Below are 22548 nucleotides of genomic sequence, written 5' to 3' on the forward strand. Positions count from 1 at the left end.
GTTTCGAGGAGGCACGTGGAATCTACAGACCCCACTGCTCAAGGCAACTGAGCAGGGTCTACGACCACTCACGTTTCCATTCCTTTTTCAATAGGCTCCACGAAGACTTGCAGTTCCAATTTGGCAATGGCGTAACGGATGCTAGTGTGGTAATTGTACAGTCGCGCACTGTTCACACGGTGATACACACCTAAACCAATTTTTCAAAAAAATTTCACTACAAATTTTCAATTTGTAATCTTTAGTTCATGTCATTTTCTGTGTATCATGACAATCAAAAGATAAATACATGTGAATTTTTCCTTGCTAATCTATCACAAATCATTACTTGATATGATGATCATTGTACATTTTATATACTTTTTATAACAGTTGTGGAAATCGCCATCAATTCATCACATTTACATTTCATGCCCAATGCATTTCGGTACCAGCCTGGTACTTTTCTTCAGGGGACAATCTGTATGAAGTGATGTCACTCTGTAATCAAAGCCTTCGCAGTGTAAGCAACTATAAAGCTATTCACATATGCCCAAAACCGTCACTCCTACGAAGTCTGTGTTCGTAGATTACCTGTTTTGCAAAGTAAATGTTCCGCAAATTCTTCTTCTTTCGCGCAGACAAACCAGTTTACGAACACAGACTTCATAAGAGTGACAGTTTCGTGCATATGTGAACAGCTTTATAGTTGCTTACACTGCGAAGACTTTGATTACAGAGTGACATCACTTCATACAGATTGGTCCCTGAAGAAGGTAGCAGGCTGGTACCGAAATGCATTGGGCATGAAATGTAAATGTGATGAATTGATGTTGATTTCCACAACTGTTATAAAAATATATAAAATGTACAATGATCATCATATCATGTAATGGTTTGTGATAGATCAGCAAGGAAAAATTCACATGTATTTATCTTTTGATTGTCATGATACACAGAAAATGACATGAACTAAAGATTACAAATTGAAAATTTGTGGTGAATTGTTTTTGAAAAATAGGATTAGGTGTGTATCACCGTGTGAACAGTGTGCAACTCTACAAGTTCCAAATTTGTTCTAACTGCATTCTAGTCCTTAAGGCTTGACAACCCTTTTCAGCCGCTGCACCAAGGTTTTAAACATATTATAATTGTTATAAAAAATGAAAGAGGAGTGCTCCCCAAAGCTCATTACCGTCATAACGAATGCTAGAGCACAGCTCAAATATGATGCTCCATTTAGTTTTCATATATCTGCTGAACAACTTCATTTATTTTGAATAAGTACATTTGGACAATTAGCACTTCAGTCAGTCAATCAACTTTATTTCAGCTCAAACAAGCCATAAAAGAACCCAAAATAAAAATTTAAAACAAGATAAATGCAGATCACAATGCAAAAGGTTTGGAATGAATTACAGTTGTTATGATACATCTGGTGATAATAATCCATATAGTAAAGACGAGACCAAGGAAACAAAAACCTTCAAATTGTCCATTAAAAAAGACACATAAGGGATCCACCAAGTTGCCCAGGATGTCTTAACAGCTAACAATCAGTTATTTATATCAATCAGATCAGGGGCTTAACACAGCCCCCCGAGGTGCGGGGGGCCCCAAGCTTCAGGGCGCTCCCTCGGCACAGCACTCTGGCCAGAGAGCTCCCGATTGAGCCTGGAGGGGGACCCACTTTTTACATGCATGGAGGCCCCCTCAATTTTCGTTACACCAGTGAACCAGATTTATTTGGGTCTACATAAATGCATAATTATAAAACCCTGCCACATAGGCAAAAAGTTGTTATGAAAAAAAGGACAGCATCGAGTAAAAGCCCTCAGGTGTACCAATCAGTCATAAAAGGCATAAAGTTAAAATAGTCAAAACTCAAAGTGCAAGTGCGATGTTCATATACGATTAAAATACTGCAATTAATAAAAAAAAACTTTTTAGTTCAGAGATTTCCTGATTTTTAAAGACCCACAAATAAACCTAATGCTAACAAGACAGCATAATTCTGACTGTAGGCATAAGAGGCGAGACAAACACGTATTGTGAGATCTGACACTAAAGGACTGAAGATGGGTCGCAGAAAAGACCTTCTAGGTTGGATGTAAAAGCCGTAAACAAACATGAAGTGGGCCAGTGTTTGTTTTGTGGTGTCATCACAGGGACAGGGTGGTAAACAGTGGAACCTTGATCCCTGATGGGGGTGCACTACTAGGAAGGGACAAAGCCTATCCATAAACGGGTAAGATAGAACCTGTCTTCTGTGTTGGTAACCAAAAGGAGATAGTGTTCAACTCCCACCTAGCTAATGTAATACTGTAACTAGAGATTGTTGATTGCAAAGCCTTTTCAGGGATCTAAGTTGATAAATGTAGTTTTATCCTAATCTTTTATGCTGCCAGTAAAACCATTTGGAGAGAAAAAGAAGTGAGGAAGGTCAAGGTCCAAAAAGGAATTTTTAACATAAGACAACCAAGGAATGGGGTCTGCTTGTTCTAGTTTTAGGCAATCTGCAACAACTGTGCATGGTTAATTTTCAGGTTCCATCATGGTCATTAAAAGTGTCCAATAACAGCTGAAGGCCTTTTGCCGTGCGGGCTAAAAGGACTGCCTCATTTGCGTAAAGAAACACAGGGATGACGGGGTTCCCAATCTGTCAGAGATCTTTACCTCTTAGTGTCAGTTCTTTCTCTAGGGCATTTATGCAAGAGAGAAAAAGAAAGGGTGCGAAAATGCAACTATGTCTGACACCTTTATTTGAAAAAAAGAATGGGGTACAGTCTCTGTTAGTGGCCAATCAGCCCCGTTTCTTCGTCCCCTCATGCAGTCTAATCAAAAGGTTGATTATTGTTAGATTTATTTGAGCCTTTCCCTGCCCAACATGTCGGAAGCGCTGGACAGATCCATAAAAGTCATAAGGATTGCCCCACCCTTGGCTTGGTCATATTTGCCAAAAATCATAAGAAGGTCAAAAGATTGTTCCACGGTTCCCACTCCAGGGCCAAAGGCAAACTGAACCTCTGAAAAAAGCTTGGTGTAGCTAACCCACTCCTCGAGGAGGTGAAGAATTACCCTCTCCAAGGTTGAGCTGAGGAATCTGAAAAGGGCCGGGCCCATAAGTTGCTGGTCAGATCTAGACTCTCTGTCCAATGGTTCTTTTTAGCAGCATGAAAGTGTGGAGGAGAGAAAGATCAACATGAATTCCAAATCAGTTGAACAGCCGACTCTTTAGACCCATAGTAACCACAGACACTTTCGTAAGGTTAGTCAATTTATTACAAAGCCAGAAATAACAACATAAAGACACCTCCAGATGAGAGTGCAAAAATACAGTGGAATCGGCATAAAGCCAAATCTGCACACCCAGCTTAATCTATGCAACATAAACAGAATGATTAGTTCAAGAAATAAAATGCAAAGGATCAAAGAGCATCAGTCCAAATTCCCCTGCATCGAGGGTTGATGAAAGTAAAGCATTATTCCATCTCTAGACTAACATGGTAACATGGCATTCTTACTTTTGCATTCTCAATGGAGTGAAGTAAAAGGTGTCAGCACGTGCAGTCTTCTAAGAAGTCTCTCCACATCATTGGGTCAGGTAGCATGAAGCTACAGAACTCGTTCTAAGATACTGTTTCTCTTAAGGCAGAGAAGGAAGAAGAAGTGGGCTCTTTCCCTACTTGCATCACATTCTTACAGATACATTTTCCAAAAGGCCTAGCGACGAGTCACGCCATCCGTCACGTTACATGGTCACATAGGTAGGTTTCCACTGGACAGCGATTCTCCTGAACTATAACATTGATGACCTTGATTCCCTGGCCTTCTCCTGTGTGAAACACAACAATGTCTCTTATCACCTTGAGCTCATGATGTATCCTCTTCTCTCCTCGTCTGACTAAGAAAACAAAGACATTATTCTTGCTAACAAGGACTCTTCTTCCACTTGCAACACAAAACGTGAGAAAGAACAAAATACACAGTGCACATGAAATTCAACTGTTAATTCTAAATGAGATTATATATATATATATTCTTCCAATCCTGGCTTTCAGCTTTCAAGAAGAACAGGCACCGACTCCGTGGATGTAATCAAAGGTTTCTTTATTCACCAATAACAGCGATCAGATGGGTTTCGGCAGATGGAACCCCCTTGCTCACTACATCTGTTTGACACCTTGCTTGCTAGCTGCTTTTATACTAGTGCACATTGATTTAATTAGTGAAACAACCATGTGACAAAAAATAACATGTGATCATGGACATAGCAGAGTTGTAAGCGCCTCTGTATTTTGCAAATCATTATGACACAACATGAAAAGCATAGAAATCAATTGTTGTAAATAATTTGTAAATGCGTCTTTACATGTAATTATTTTAGTCAAAGTATGCAATTTGCTTAAAAAATATAATAAGGCTTTTTACGCTGTTAAAGCAAACAAATAATCGTAAGAGAATAGCCTGTGTTCTCACACGTGTCAGCTGAGAAATGAAAGAGTTCCTAACGCGGCATGTTTAAAAGAGTCTACATGCCGGCACTCTGTAACCTCGTGTGCCTGTACTCCACAGCCTACGTGTGTGGTGTGTCTCTGAAGTGAGCCTGAATCAAGGTAGGACAATAGAGTGAAAGCTAAGCGTACGGATGTCCTGCTGTCACCTTTTACTAAAAGAAGTGAAGTCAAGGGCAAGGGGCCACAAGCTGTGCGGAAATAATCGCACGGAAAAGGCTGTGAAATGAAATGTTTATTTTAGCGGTCCCAGACACTGGCTTGGGAGTATAGAAAGGCACTAATGTCAAAGCTAGTCATGTATACTTATAGATTAAACTCGCAGGTGCGAGGATGCAAGGGCTGGCTGCGCATTCTGCGTGGGGGTTTATTTAATTCCCAACAGTGTTAGAGGAAGGAAAAATTTGACGGAAAAAATTAACGGAATCCAGCCCAAGTGGGCTTATCTGACTCATGTCCGTGTTCTCCTCCGTATATCCATTCTGAAAGCACTGCATCAGTTTGTATGGATGTGGTTAGAGTGAAAAAAAGGGGGGGGGGTCAGGGTGTATGCTATCTCTCAACTTTGTTGAGGAACTCAAGTTTGCTTTACAAATTGGGGTAACGTTAGAGGCGCTTTGTTTTCCACTAAACTCATAGATCATGTGAAAATTGATTAAATTAAGTTGTTTAATCAGAAAAAAGTGCACTTTGTGGTGGTTTAAAAAGGATTCATCCTAGATGGCGAAACCAGATGTTTATCTGCAGGAATGGGAAACTTTAAAAGACGGTGAAGAGAGGGTTAGGTTATATTAGTGGGTTTCCTAGTCAAAGATGTACACTGAGTGCTTCATCAGCGTTCAGCCCATTGGGGATCTTGCTGTTGAGCTCGATAATGTATTTGGATTCGAGCCGTCTTAATTTCAGCTGTCTGTTCCCTCCCCTGGGGTTCGGTGCTATACTGTCTAGTACAAAGTACGTCAGATTTTCTGTCTTGCCATTGTGCTATGCATTGATATGGCGGGCCACAGGGTACGCGGGATCATCGTTGGTTATTGCTCGGAGGTGTTGCAGAATCCTCACATGAGCTGGATGAATGGTACTGCCCACGTATATCAAATTGCAGGAGCACTTCAGGACGTACACTGCAAAATCTGTTTTGCATGTGTAGTGCTGTCTGATTTTGAATGGGGACTTTCTGAAGAGGAACTTGACGGTTTTTGTGTTTACCCCATGCTTTGCACCTGGTGCATTTATAGAAACCCGGTTGGGAATGTAACCAGATTTTTTTAGTCGGGGCTGATGGTGCATAATTGACCAGTTCCTGACTCATTGAGGTTGCTCTTCTGAATGTTAGTTGGGGTAGTTTGGCACAATTTTGTCCTATGACAGTGTCATTTTTAATCAGATGCCAATGCCTATACAGGATTTTTCTGATGTTTTTGTGATGTATGTTGAACCCTGTGATTAGTCTAGGCATGGCATTAGTGATAGTTGGTTTCTTGTTATTGGTTGTTTCTGACTTTTTTTGGAGCAAGACCGGCCTATCTAGGCGTTTGCTTTTTTGTCTTGCTTTGTTGAGGGTGGTAAGGCTATATCCTCTTTTCTTGAGTCTAATGCAGAGACTGTCTGTACTCTTTTGGAGGTCTGCAGCAAGACTGCAATTACGTTTCATTGTTATGCATCCAGCATAAGGTATGCTCTCTTTTAGGCTTAGAGGATGGGAGCTTGTTGAGTGCAAAATGGTGTTCCCTGCCGTTTCTTTTCTGTGGGTGCGAGTATGTATTTTGCCTCCCTCATGGAAAACCTCTAAGTCTAAGAAGTTAATGCTGTTTCTATTGGCTGTACATGTACATTTCAGATTCAGATTGTTACAGTTGATATCTCTGGAGAACTGCAGTGCACTTTCTTCAGTACCAAGCCATAGGATGAATATATCATCTATGTAACGTCTGTATAAGACAATGTTGTTGTTGATGATGTCAAGATGTTGGGTCATGAGTACTTGCTCCTCCCACCAGCCCATATGCAAATTAGCATAGCTGGGGGCGAAGCAAGTACCCATGGCAGTCCCCTGTATCTGCTTGTACAGTAGCTTGTTGTAAGTGAAGGTATTGTTCTCCAGGCACCACTCTGCCATATGTACCAGCATTAAAGTGTGTTGAAAAAGACTGATGTCTCTGTTACCAAGGAAATGTTGCATTGCCTTTAAACCATCCCCGTATCTAATGCTAGTATATAAGCCCTGGACATCTAAGGTGACAGAGCAGAAGTCTTGACCCAAAAATAGTCATACATACAATTTAAGAAATCACCAGTGTCCTGAAGATAGGCAGGCAAAGTTCTGACAATGGGTTGAAGAAAAAAGTCAATGTATTTGCTTGTATTTTCAAAGAGACTGCCTATAGCAGAAATTATAGGTCTTCCTGGTGGGCAGCTGGGATTTTTGTGGACTTTAGGGAGTAAATACAGTTGTGGTGTCACTGGATAATCGTTTTTGAGGAAATCCAGCTCTTGTTTAGATATGAGTCCTTTCCCTCTCCAATTGTAAAGGCATGTATGATATCTTTCCTTAATGTTGAGGATGTTTGTGCTATTGGTTCTAATATAGCATTGTTTGTCTTGTAATTGGAGGAGCGCCTCTTTTTCATACATCTCAAAAGGCCAGAGTACAATGTTTCCTCCTTTGTCCGCATTGCGGACTACAATGTCGGGTCTTTGTCTCAGTTTTTCCATCAGTGTGTCATATTTTTTTCTCTGGTTGTTGGTATTTTTGTTATAATGATTGCTGCTCATGATAGCCAGTTCCTTGAGGTCATTTATAACTTTGTCCGCAAAACTGTCAATGTTATCTCTGGGCATTGGGGGGTAGAATGTTGATTTTGGTCTGAATGGACTTTTTTCAGTGGCGTGGATTTGGGCGTTAGATAGTTGCCCTGTTTGGGTGTTTGTTAAACTACCATCCTCCAAGTTCAATTCCAGTTCAGTGATATCTTTCAATGTCTCAAAGTCTGCGACTGTCATGGGGTGCAAATTTGCCATTTGATTCGTTGCACCCCCGTTATCATGCGTTTTTTCTTTAAGTGATGAGAAGTGTTTTTGCAATTTCAGTTTGCGTGTAAATTGGTAGAGCTCAATCCTTGTTTCAGCATAGTTAAAATTGGTTTCTTTGCAAAAAGAAAGTCCCAGTGTCAAAGTTTTTATTTCTTCAGTTGTCAACTCCATTGTTGTTAGATTAATGACTGTGTTTGTGGTTGGAATGTCTGTGTTCATCGTCTCCTGTTGCGTCTGTATGTTGTTTTTGTTCTTTTTGCCATTTCTGCCCCAGCGTCTGTCTTTCCTCCTTCTGCTGGTTGATTGGTTTGGATATTTGTACTCGTGTTTCCTCTTTGCGTTCTCGGTCTTAGGCTCAATAGTCTTTCCATTCGTAAAAAAGCAAACTCATCCATAGGTGTTGGGATGGTTTTTGTTGTGTTTACGTGTGCTCCTGTTTCTGGTTCCGACTCTGCACCTGAGCTTATTTCAGATTCACTCAATACTTGGGGGCAAGAGGGAGCACCACCTGTACCAGAAAGTTGCTGCCTGCGTATGTTTTCAAATTTCCTTGCAAAGGTATAGATTCGGCCTTGCAGATAGTCATTTCTATCTCTCTGGAATTTTTCCGCTTTTCTGGTTTTGATGGTGCTTCCAGTTTTTGTACTCTTGTGTTAATATCCTCCAATCCTTTTTTCACCAGATCTTGGTTTGACACTTTTGCCAACTCTTCCATAAGGTGGTTGATTTTTAGGAGTAACTTTTCCCTGTCCGAAGAGGCATATTTTACCAGGATGCGCAGCATGGTGCACGATGATTCAGCGCTATTGTCGGCCCACTCCTGCAGCATGGCTGGGTCGGGATCCTCATATGTTGGCGCTACCAGAATTCTTAGGCCTCTGGGGACTCTGCCGACATCAATGTATTTTTTGAGAGATGTGCATTTCCACCACTTGGCTACATCAGTCTTTTGCAATTTTTCTAGTTCATTCAGAAGTCTCTTGGTCTCATTCCCTTGGGGTGTCTGCTGTGCACCAGTGCTGGTTGTTGGTGTTATCGCTGGCTCAGCTTGCTCTTTGAAGATATCAAGAGCAGCCTCTTCCCGTTCTTTATCCCATTCTGCTGACATCGCTGTATTGGTATCAAGTGATTTCCTTTAAACATCCACTGCCTTTTGGCGCGTTGCACGTTAAGGACTGCCTCTCCCACTAGTATATTCCGTAGTCGAAATGGCTTCTGCACTTACTTCCTCACGCTGCCCCTTGAGACCCCAGTTCCCTGTCAGCCCTCCGGCCGCCACTGGATCAGGATTACTCACGGTTGCGTTGCGGAAGTAGTGTCTGCCAGATCTGGATTCCACTGCGGGGGGCACCTCGTATTCCTCGTGTAGAAGAAGCCTGTGACAAGAAAGAAGGGTGCACCTAGGGATTAACCAATACCAACTTTGTGGGCCCTTGCTGACAATCTTATAAAATATTCAGTCACTGGTTTTGTGAGACAGGCAGGCAGTCTGATTCCACCTTCGGTTCCGCCTGTCCACTGGCATTCTAGTTAAAGGACTGGTTCCTTCCTTTATATAATTAATTAATTGCAAGTTTATATAGCGCTAGGATCGACTCCCGGAGGAGTTTCTCCGCGCTTCGACCGCTGTGAAACCCTTCCTGGCTTCCCTGAGAGATGGTCCCTTAATGGGTATCTCCAGGGTGAGACCAGGCATCCCCGGCGGTCTGGTGGGGCCGTTAGTGCAGATGAGGCAAGCTTATGCCCAGAGTTGCCGAGTGTGATCGTTGATCAGAGTGGGCACCGAGGCGAGAGAATTATCGAGTCCGCTGGCCCTGGTCCAGAAACCTGCCGCGTCGGGAATCGAACCCTGGTCCCGGGCCGTCCTCTGCTCTCGGGTCTGCCGCCTCTAACCAGTGAGCCACACTTATGCAGTATTGTGCTTTGTGTAAATGTTTTTCATATTGCAATTGGCTTCGAATGTAATTATTCTGTACTAAGCTTCATTTTGGTGTTGTGAAATTTTGAGTATTCATTGTAAATGTTTGTACACCTCTGTATATATGGTGCACACCTGACATTAAGGCGGCGCTACTCCGAGTGCTAGTAGAGTGGTCACAAAAAGAGTCAGAAAAACACTGGCTACACATGGATTGGATGGGCTTTTTGTATTTCGTTGTTATTAATGTGAATCCCTCCTATCGCTTCTTCCAGGACAATAGCCACCAGGGAGCTGGTACGTGGAAGCTCACCGTTTGACTTGGCATAAACTGGCGGCTGTTAGTTTCAGTCTGGGGCATGTAGGTTTCAGGCAATTTGTTATGGGGGCGATTGCCGAGACTTTCATTGATCCCCCGACCAGATTCAGATTCATTAATGCTTTATTCGATTTTAGCAAAGTATAAAATCATAAAAGCGTCGCAATAAATACACATTACATAATACACTCAAACATACTACTTTAAAACAGAATTAAAAGACATTAAAAGACATTAAATTAATAACTTTTCGATATAAAGCAGATCCTTATAGACATTACTTTTAAAATGAGGTCATTAATCAGTCAGTTACCATCATTAATTTAAGTTTTTTTTAAATACTTTTTAAAAAACAAGTCATAACCATAATGCATTTCTCACTACCTAATTGCAGGAGGCTTAGATACGCTGGTCTGCATTGGCGCCAATGACCTTGTCTTAAATACTGTCTAATCCATCTTTTACGTTCCCTGTCATAATGTTTACAAAATAAAATCAGATGGAAAGTAGATTGATTTGACAGGTCATCACAAGTACAGGGTTCCAAGTCCCTGGACCAGTCATTCCTTGATGGAAAAGTTACCATGCGAAAGAATAACTCAAATCTGAACCGCGTTAAGAGAAAACGGTCAAAACCCACACTGCAAATAGATAGATACGGTTGGATAGTCTGGCATAGCAGGGTCATTTGATGCTTTAAGACGGTACGTTTCGGGAGTTCACAAGCACTTCTTAACATTCCAAAATGACTCGTACATAATAGTTTCAAGTCTTTCCTTGATATCCCAATGATATTTTACGGGTCACTGCATAATTCTGGTCTTTGCAGATCCGTAAAGATATTTTTTACATACATTAGCCACGGGATACAATTTACATTGTTGAGGGCCATTGCTCCTTTATGATGTCCCGATTTAACTCCAAAGATTCACCGGTCCATACCCTATGCCAGAGTAAGATTGGTTGGATTTTTATAAGGTCAGAAATATACTCTAGACCTAATTCCTCACGTCGCTGTACCCTGTGGCAATGCCAATAGATATCTTAGAAAACAATTCTCAGCTACCTGAATAGTCGGAGCATTTTGAATTCCCCAGATTCCAGCCACATATAGGGCGATACTCCTGCATTTTGCCTTGTATATTTTTAGAAGAAATTCCGGGGGTCTTTTGCCCAACTGCTTCAAAAAGTTCATAAGTACCACTATAGAGCGCTTAAATAACAAAGTCCTACTTTTTATGGCAGCTCCCCACTGCCCCGTACCATCAAGCAGAACCCCTAGGTAAGAAAAAGTTTTTGTACATTTGATTGTAAGGCCATCCACCCTTAATCCCTTTGCTTCGGCCCGCCCCTTCCCACACACCATCATAAACGATTTCTTGGCATTAATTCTTAGCCCTCTTGAAGCCATAAAGTGATTATATTCTGCTAAAGCCCTCTTGGCTCCTATCTTGGTACGGGCCATAAGCACTGCGTCATCCGCATAAAGGAGTGATACAGCTTGTTTCTTACCAAATCTTGGGCAATCAATGTTGCTGGCCTCCAATTGTTTCTCCAGAGTATTAGTGTAAATGGAAAATAAGAATGGGGCCAGCACACAGCCCTGCCTGACACCCTTCTCTATGGGAAAAGGCCCAGTGCATTCTCCCTTGGTCCCGTGCCGTACCCTAGGTGTTGCCCCAGAATACAGCTGGCGGAGGAATGAGACTAGGGCTGGTTCCACTCCTATTTCCTCAAGGGTCTGCCATAACTTCGCATGATCCACACAGTCAAACGCGGCTGTGAGATCAAAGAAGATGGCATATAGGCGTTCTTTCTTAGCCCGAGCGTATTTCCCCTGAATAATTATGAAATTGAGGACCTGCTCCACAGTACCCATCCCCTCTCTGAAGCCATATTGCACCGGACTCAAAATATTGTTGTCATTTGTCCAGGTTTGTAGTTTGCTTAGGACCACCCTTCCCGCTAGCTTCATGAGGGAGTCCAGTAAGGATATTGGCCTATAATTCCCCCGACCACCTCACAGACCGTTTTGATACACCTCCCCTACATCAGGAACTGCACTATTGGAGCACTACTCTGTATGTTAAGGGCCTGGGAGAAGAGAGCTCTGTCCGGCTTCACGTGCTGCGTGTGGGCTGATTTCACTGCTAACCCCTGTGTGGGATGATGTGCGGGATTGTCGCAGTTTTTTTCTGTGTTTAAAAATACCAATAAACATACTTTTGACAAAAAAACGGAATATTTATAAATATGGTAATTAGTTTCATGAAGTTAAAAAATACGGATGAACATTCCTAAAATTGCAGTAGCAAAGATCACTATGCAATTCATGTTTGTAGTAAAATGCTAGGAAGTAAATATGCTCAATATAAAATGTTTGCTGATATTCAATGTGATGAACTACTTTTTAATAAATTGTCATAGCCCTCAATTTCATATAGTTTGCAAGATCCTTAAAATGGCAGCTTCTCTTCAGGGATGCAGTTTAAGGCATTAGCGCTCTAAGTGTGCCTAAGTTTGTAAAACAATACAAAATAATGCAATGTCAATGAACAGTAAGTGGCAATGTTTTCAGTTTTGTTTCATCTAAAAACAGCAAATGTACATTATGTGCAGCTTGTAATACTGACCAAGGAAGGAAAGGACAAACGTTTTCTGACAATACGTTTTTGACCCCACAGCAAAGATTTCTGTCTGACATTTATGTGGTTTCTGTGTAGGAGTGTCAAAGACTCCCAAGTTACATATCGCTTACAGACTAAGACCTGTTTTGCACAATACTAATTATTGGAGTGGACTTTGGATCAACCCACTGATTTCCATTTATTGGCTTTCTTGCTAATCCCATTTGCTTGATTCCTATTCAATGACTTTTCTCCTTCTTCTTTTTGCCCTTCGCTGGACCATCCTTTTGAATGGCTGACTTATATAATTTCATGGGTTACATCAGAAAATATTTTTCCTTCATTTTGCTATCTATCCCCAATATGATGCCTCCTCCTCACATCACCGCCCCAAACTCTCCATATTGTTCCCCTCCCCTTACCCAGCAAATCTGTAACAAGCCGCCAATACCAATACCACCACCACCACCAATACCACCACTAATACCACCACCACCAATAGTACCACCATCAATACCACCACCACCACCACCAATACCATCACCACCAATACCACCACCACCAATACCACCACAACCATTACCACCACCAATACCACCACCAATACCACCACCACCACCAATACCACCACCACCATCAATACCACCACCTCCACCTTCACCAATAACACTATCAGCAGTACTACCACCAATACCACCACCACCAACACCACCACCATTAACACCACCAATACAACACCACCAATACAACCACCAATACCACTACCACCACCAATACTACCACCACCAACACCACCAATACCACTACCACCAACAGTACCATCAATACCAGCAACAAATACCACCACCACCAATAGCACCACCACCAATTCCAATACCACCACCACCAATACCAATACCAACACCAATACCACCACCAATTACACTACCAATACCACCACCCCCAATACCACAACCATCACTACCACCACCACCAATACCAATACCAATACCACCACCAATACCATCCCCACCAATACCACCACTAATACCACCATAACTACCAATACCACCACTAAAACCACGACCACATCCACCACCAATACCACCACCACCAATACCACCACCTACACCACCACCAATACCACCACCAATACCAGCACCAATACCGCCACCACCGCCATTGCCACCACCACCACCAATATCACCACCACCAATACCACCACCAACACCACCATCATATTTTTGCCAAGTTTGACTAAAGTGAAGCATTTACTTGGATGGTTTTCTTTCCTGCCTTTCCACATGTTACAAGAAAGCCTGCCCCCTGACACACAAAGGTACATTTCATGGCACTCAGGGAGGGGCAGACTTCTTCACTTACTCAGCCTGTGTTTGAGGTAGAAGACTGACTATAAAGATGTCTCTTCTCCCGGAGGCCCATAAATCTACTCCCCAGGCTACTGGAAAGCACAAATTGGTTGGAGCATTTGTTCCATTTCCCAGTCCTGTGGAAAGTTGATAGCAAGTGTTTTCCTTTAAATCCTGACACTTCCTCACACAGCTGTTTTTTTTAGTTTGAGCCTAGCGGCAGCATGCTTGCACTGCTCTCTCTGCGAGAGTGCTGTAGTAGAGTATGGGAGAGAAGCTGTGCCCACGCTCCTCCCATATTTTTCATTGGCTTGTGTCATTGTCTTTCACAAATGCTGCCTTCGGATTCGTTAATAGGCTTATTAGTCCCTCCTTAGTATGGACTTGTCTTAATTTGTACTCTTCCATGGAGACTGGCCCTTTTGCTTCAGTTGTTACACGCGATGTGTTATTTCTGTAAGTACTATTTACTTTATTGAGTTTCTCTTACTGCAGGCCAGATATGCGCTGCTACATCTGAAACCGCTTGTGTTTTTTTACGCATCACAGCCACCCCAAAACATGGGCGCCCACTTTCAATCACTTTAACCCAGCATTATCTCTTGTCTGTTTCAACCCTCAGTAAAATGGATTTAGAAATGATTAGCTAATTAGGTCATGTGAATTCCAGGTAGCACATAATCATGTGCTAATGGGCTGAAGTTGACAACAGCACATCTGTGTTACATGTCATCTGTACAAAAGCCACCTGAGGGGTTGTTTTCAAACTCCTGTTTTAATAAAAACACCAGCACCAATACCACCACCACCACCAATGCCACCACCACCAATACCAACACCATCACCATCCACCTCCACCAATACCACCACCACCAATACCACCACCAATACCACCACCACCACCTCCAATATCATTACCACTGCCAATATTACCACCACCAATACCACCGCCAACACTGCCACCATCAACACTACCAATACCATCACCAATACCACTACCTCCACCCCCAATACCACCACCACCAATACCACCACCATCAATACCACGACATTCACCATCACCACTAGCACCACCAATACCACCATCAACACCACCAATTCCACTACCACCACCAATACCATCAGCACCAATGCCACCAGCACCAATGCCTCCACAAACACCAACAATACCATCAATACCACCATCAATACCACCTTCAATACCACCACCAGCACCAATACCACCACCACCATCAATACCACCACCACCAATAGCATCACCAATACCACTACCACCACCACCAATACACCACCACCAATATCACCACCACCAATATCACCACCACCAATACCACCATCATCAATACCAAAACCTCCAGCATCACCACTACCACCAACAATACCACCACCAGCACCAATACCACCAGCACCAATGCCTCCACAATCATCACCAATACCACCACCACCACTACCACCATTACCATCAATACCACAACCAATACCACCTCCAATACCACCACCAGCACTAATACCACCATCACCATCAATACCACCACCACCAATACCATTACCACTACCAATACCACCACCGCCAATACCACCACCACCACCAATACCACCACTAATACCACCACCACCAATAGTACCACCATCAATACCACCACCACCAATACCATCACCACCAATATCACCACCACCAATACCACCACAACCATTACCACCACCAATACCACCACCAATACCACCACCACCAATACCACCACCACCATCAATACCACCACCTCCACCTTCACCAATAACACTACCACCAGTACTACCACCAATACCACCACCAACACCACCACCATTAACACCACCAATACAACACCACCAATACAACCACCAATACCACTACCACCACCAATACTACCACCACCAACACCACCAATACCAATACCACTACCACCAACAGTACCATCAATACCAGAAACAAATACCACCACCACCAATAGCACCACCACCAATACCAATACCACCACCACCAATACCAATACCAACACCAATACCACCACCAATTACACTAACAATACCACCACCCCCAATACCACAACCACCACTACTACCAATACCAATACCAATACCACCACCAATACCATCCCCACCAATACCACCACTAATACCACCATAACTACCAATACCACCACTAAAACCACCACCACAACCACCACCAATTCCACCGCCACCAATACCACCACCAATACCACCACCACCGCCATTGCCACCACCACCACCAATATCACCACCACCAATACCACCACCAACACCACCATCAACACCACCAATGCCACTCCCACCACAACCACCATCAATACCACCAACTCTGCCTCCACCAATACCACCTCCAATAACACCACCAATACCACCACCACCAACACCAATACCTCCGCCAATACCACCGCCAATACCAATACCATCACCAATACTACCACCAACAATACCACCACTAATACCACCACCACCACCAATACCACCAGCAATACCACCACAACCACTAATATCACCACTACCAATACCAGCACCACCAATATCACCACTACCACCATCAATACCACCCCCACCACCAATACCACAACCACCACCAATACCACCAATATCACCACCACCACCAAAACCACCCAACCACCACCATCAATACCAACACCACCAATACCACCACCACCACTAATACCACCATCATCAATACCACGACCCCTACAACCACCAATACCACTACCACCACCACAATACCACCACCACCAATACCATACCATCACCACCAATACCATACCACTAAAAATACCATCACCACCAATACCACCACCACCAATACCACCATCACCACCAATACCAGCACTAATACCACCACGAATACAAACACCAATATCACCACCACCAATACCAGCATTACTTCTACCACCACCAATAACACCACCCCCAATACCACTACCACCAATCCCACCAATCCCACCACCATCAATACCAGCAGCACTAATACCACCACCACCAATACCACCACCACTGCTACCAATACCACACTGCCAATACCACCACCACCACTAGTACCACCACCACCAATATCACCACCAATACCACTACCACCACCAGCAATACCACCACCACAAAAGCCACCCCCACTACCAATACCACCACCAATTTATCACCACTTTGAAGGCGTCGCAGGCTGGTCTCTTCCTTCGATATTTACAATCTAACAAGCGGTTGAGAAGGCCCTTTATTGCCATGCAATAGGTCTCACATTTGCAATTTGAGCTATTAGTATTGTAAATTTAAACCCAAAACATAAACAAAAGGCATTGTCATTTACAATGCCAATAGCTCAAACTTGCTTGAATGCAAGATCTATTGCATTGCAAATGCTTGTTTAATTACCTGAAACTTGCCCTTTTCTTTTTTTTTAACTGAGTCACATGGAATAGGCTTTTTAAATTCTGCTCAGAGTTTCCTGTTGAGAGTTTAAAAATAATCATATGAAGCCAGATTACAACACTTTTTTTGGGGTGCTACTAAATGTATTTTGTGGTGACTAAGGTAGTGCTTTGAGCAAACACCTTTAACCACGATATTATGAAACCAGATTTGTGGAGCTGGTAATATTTCCTTAGAATATCTCTGCAGTTACATCAACGCCTCTATAACACAACATCATAATGCAAGGCACTAACATGACACAGCATACAAACAGAACAAAAAATTAAACAATACAGCACAATAATTCATCAACACAAACAACACAACAGCAAAAATTTGCAATTGTGATGTATTAGGTTGTTTCATTTTTCTAATAATTTAGTTTTATAGTGTAATTGTAACTTGGTTCTGTTAAGCTGCGGTTTAGTACAATGAGTTGTAAAAGTTGGCTATTTTGTTTTTGTGGTGTTTTACTCTGTGTTTTATTTGTGCTGCTGTATTCTGATGTGTTGTTATTTTGTTGTTTGATTTATATACTTTGTTGCTTCTGTGGGACCTTTGTTTTTTTGTATTATTTTTTAGGTATTTGTACCCTGCCATTCATGCAGTTTGTTCTTGTGTTGTAATTTGGTGTGGTGATTGTAGGAGAGTAGGGTCTGCTATACTATGGTCACCCCAAATTTTTGCTTTTTGCTTCACTTGTTTATGACTTAATGGGGCTGTGGGCCTGCTAATCAGACCCACAGCCTGCTGTTCTCTCTCTAAATTAATGCCAATGCACTCTAGGTGCATTACGAATTGGAACTGGTTCACCTTATAGGCCCCTGTAACAGTGTACTCCAGGTACCCAGGGCAAAGGTGTATCCAAGGCCTACCAGGGGCTGCAGCATGTTTTGTGCCACCCCTGGCCTGGCCTCCATATTTGACACAACTGGCTGATCCCTCAGCTGGGGTAAGTTGGTGTAATCACCTCTTACTTTGATATAGTATACCTTTATCTAACCTAACTGGACACGTGGTAACCTATAAGCCACTCCTATGGAAGGCCTCTGCAATCCTGGAGGCAGAGTGCGTGGTTTCATGTGAGATGGTGCTCTAGCATGAGCTGAGCCTGTCTGCAGCTGTCGGGAACAACTCCCTTAGCTGTTCCGGGATATTGCCATACCATATACTCTTAAGTGCATTATAATCCTCGCGGTTATATGCTAACTTTGGTTTGGCTTTATCAAAACATGTTGAGTAAGGTGTCATACGATTTGGAAAACTATCCCCTCGACAGTTCTGTCGACGGGGATAGCATTCCACCCTTCTAGAGGGACAGGACATGTACATAACCTGAACCCCGGTTACAGTTAAACTCGAGACTCAGCATCACAAAATGGATGCTGCCACCACAGACACAAGTCTGACCTCCTGCTGCTGGGAGTCCTTCCAGTGAGGGAGGCTTGGACAAAGGGTTTCCTGCCTTGGGAGGTGCGAGCACCACCCCAGACAGGATTTTGTGTATTGGGTAGGACAGGGCTGAATAGAATCAGACATGCCTGGGGCACACAAGGTGTCCCCGTGCATAAGCCAGTCCAAACCGGTGCTGGGGCTTTCCAGCCCCAGTCCTGGCACGGAGCTGGACAAAGGAAAGCGGGTGTAACCGCCCCCCTACCTGGTCCCACCCAGAGGAGGGACCTAGCAGGTGATCGACCCCTCAGATTGGGAATAAGAGTGGGAGCAGTGCCATAGCACCTCAGATCATCCTGAAATCAACTTGAAACTAGGAAGACGACTGGACTTCGACATTCTGCTGCACAGAAGACTGAAGAGCATCTCCCTTGTGGCCTAAGAGTGGCCACCCTTTGAACCCAGGCACCATCCAGCAACTCGACATCTGCTTTGCCGCCACCTCCTGCCGGAGCCCGAGCCCAGAGCCCAACAAGACCCAGACTCCCAGACATCTCAGAGCCCGATCCTCAGTCCCTGCAAAGAAGAGACCTGTGGAGGCACCGAGAGACGTGGGACTGGACATCTCAAAAGACCCCCGAGAAGCTGACTGCGCAGCACCCGAGGCACCCTCGACACTGTGCTCCAGGGTTTAAGAAGCCCCACCACCGAGCAGCATTTGCACTGAAGATCAGCCCCCCAGCATCTCCACAATCTGCGTGGGGCCCTTTTGCACTTTGCCACTCGACGCGCCATCCCGGCCACTTGCCACATGGCTAGAGGCCATCTTGGCGACGAAACCTACAATTTACACTACGGGTCTGGTTGCTCTAGACTTGCCCTCGCTCCTGTAAAAAGGAGCACCCGTTCTGACCTTGCTGGTCCGAGTGATAAGCTTTCTTCACTTCCTGCATGGCTTGCTTTAGCCAAGGCCTGTTTGCTCCAATCAAGTTGCCGATACCGCCATCAGCTAGAGCCTTTGTGGCACAGCTGGTGATCGACTCCTGGACGTCCTCAACCTCTTCGTGACCACATAGCTGAGGAGACAATCTGCACCTCATCGCCTGTTTGCACCCGACATCGCCTGGTTCCATCCTGGTTCCACGGTAGTCACTGGCTAGTGACTTTGAACATTGTCCCCTCTGCTTTCAGGACTTCACCACTTCAGATCCACCCTTGGATCCACTGGAACCCTTCTCGTCTCGACGCCTGCAGCAGCTTCAGCTCCAAGCACCATCGACCTGCGTGACGAAACCCGACACTACTTTGCACCTGTGCATCCGCTTCCTGTGGGTGAGGTAACTCAGCAACGCCGGTGTTCTTGCACTGGTATCCACCTCTAGTGTCTAGGTCTTAAGTTTTATCCTTATAGGTCACTCGGAATTGTTCCTTAAACACTAACTTTGTAACTTTTACACACCATTGACATTGCATTGGTGTATGCGTGCACTTTAAGCGCTGCACCCGAGTCCCGCGGGCCTTTCCCGACTTCTTCACTGTTAGTCCCGAACAGCTCCAGCGATTCCCAAGGCCCTACGCCTACTTCCTTTCAGCTAGGTGGTTCTTATACCACTATTTTAGTATATGGTTTAGGTGGCCCCTAGGGCTCATCTATATTGTGCAACTTTTGTGTATTTAAACTGTGTTTTGTTTTAACGCATTTGCTTCTGTGCTCATAAAGAGTATAGGGGATACTTGTAGTAATAAATATATATATATTTTCAATATATATCTGTGTGGCGTCCTTTCATTTGGTATTCAAGGGCATTGTGTTTGGTAAAACAGCTTGCTTCACATGCCTTTACAGAGTTTAGCCTAAGACTGCTTTGTCCATGCTACCTCTAGGATAGCTGGTCTATAAGGTTGACTTACAACTAATCATCATAAGGGTTGCTTGGAATGGTACAAGGTCATCACTAGAACTAGTGAGCATCATATACCAGGCCAACTTCTCACATTGGTGAGCAGCGGTTGGGATTTGAGCTTGCTGTTGTTTTACCATTACAATCTTTGAGAGTATCATTTGAAAGATCATACAGGTACCTGCTAGGTACATATAAAACAAGACTAGTATACTTAAGTTCTACTGAACTTAGTTGTTGTAGAGGATAGGGAGTAGCACACCCTGACTACAACTACTAGATAGGTTTAGTAGGTAAACACCAGTGTAGGTAGATTGCAACATATCCACCCACACTAGAGCAATGTCTGGAGCAGAGGGGTCCACTGGACTTACTCCTGTTGAGAGTGACCCTCCAAGGGCACCATCCAGATTTGCTATGCTTAATTTTAAGGAATCGAGGCAGCTTTGTGCCTCAAGAGGTCTCAAGACAGGTCCAACCCCTACTACAGACCACCTTAGAGAGCTTTTAGACCAGTCTGAAGCTCTAAAGACCTCTAAACCAGACCCCACAGGGAATGGTGAAGGAGGCTCTCCCACTGAAGATGACAATACTGACACCCCTGTCCCTGTAGTCCAGATAGATGAGGATTACCAAGTCACTGGAGATACTCAGCCTGATGAGGAGGAGGAAGAAGAGGAGACAGAAGGGGGGAGCAGTGATTCTAATGATGGTAGACTTAGTCAGGTACCAGCCAGCAGGCTTAGCCAGGCTAACTTAAGTGTATTTGGGACTGAGCTAAGTATGACCTTACCCAGACCCCCAAGTGGACTTAACCAGGAGCATAGGAGGAAGAGGAATCACTCAGGTGAATCCAATACCTCCCAGGCTTCTAGAGGTTCTCATGGTCACTCCAGAAGGGGGATGACCAGCCCTCAGAGAAGGGAACATGAGGCCAAAATGAGAGAGGCTGAGCTTAGGATCCAGAAGCAAGAATTAGAGGTTGCCCTAGCCCAAGAGAAACTTGCTAGAGAAAGACAGCCTAGAGAGAGAGTGGGTTAGTACCCACTGGTGGCAGCATTATCCCAAAGGATAAAGACAGGTCCTATGACAATAGAAACCTGAGTAAGATTGTGCCCCCCTACAAAGCTGGGGATGATATCCAAAAATGGATGACTGCACTTGAGAGAGCCTGCAGAGTACAGCAGATCCCTCAGGAGCAGTGGGCAGCAATTTTGTGGCTCTCCTTTGAAGGTAGAGGCCGAGACAGACTCCTCACAGTTAGTGATGGGGATTCTAGAAACTACCTGGTCCTGAAGAGTACTCTAATTGATGGGTTAGGCTTAACCACTGAACAGTACAGGTTAATGTTCAGAGAGACCCAGAAGACACAAACTCAGGACTGGTCTGAATTTGTTGAATTTGCCACTAAGGCTCTGGAGGGATGGTTGCTGGGAAGTAAGGTTACAGACTATGAAGGATTGTACAATTTGCTTATGAGAAAACACATTTTAAATAATTGTCAGAACCAGCAGTTGCATCAACATTTGGTTGACTCAGATCTGACCTCTCCCCAAGAATTGGGAAAGAGGGCAGACAAATGGGTTAGAACCAGAGTTAAGCAAAAGAACCAGAACCAGAACCAGGGTGGTGACCAAAAGAAAACAGACCAGAAGGGTGGGGAGCAGAAAGCTAAAGACCAGAAGTCTTCAACAGGGCCCCAAACTAATACTGAGGGTGGGTCCCAAACTTCCAAGAAGAAGAAGAAAGAAGGTCAAAGAAAACCCTGGTGTAGTACATGTAAAAACACCTCTCACTGGACAAGTGAGTGTAAAAGGGGTGGAGCCCCCAACACTGCAGCCCCTAAGGCACCTGCACCCACTAGTACAGTTAGCAGTGTTGGTCCACAAACTAAGGGGGTAGTGGGTATCACCTTGGGAACTGAGGGAGATTCTGGCCTAGTCAGAACCCCTACACAGGCTGTTCTGATTTGTGATGGAGACATAGATTTGGCCCCTACTATAAGTCCCAGTAATCTGGGCAAGTACAGACAGACACCTTTTATTAATGAAAAAGTGGCTCAAGCATACAGGGACACATGTGACACACTA

At 44.0% G+C, this 22548-nt stretch overlaps 1 protein-coding gene across 1 annotated transcript in view; it reads left to right on the forward strand.

Moving 5' to 3' along the window:
• Positions 1-22548, forward strand: part of LOC147688873 (macrophage mannose receptor 1-like) — a 731375-nt gene that overhangs the window by 531826 nt on the left and 177001 nt on the right. The window lies entirely within an intron of this gene.

The sequence above is a fragment of the Lissotriton vulgaris genome, chromosome 10 (genome assembly GCF_964263255.1).
Source record: "Lissotriton vulgaris chromosome 10, aLisVul1.2, whole genome shotgun sequence".
NCBI classification, from domain to species: domain Eukaryota; kingdom Metazoa; phylum Chordata; class Amphibia; order Caudata; family Salamandridae; genus Lissotriton; species Lissotriton vulgaris.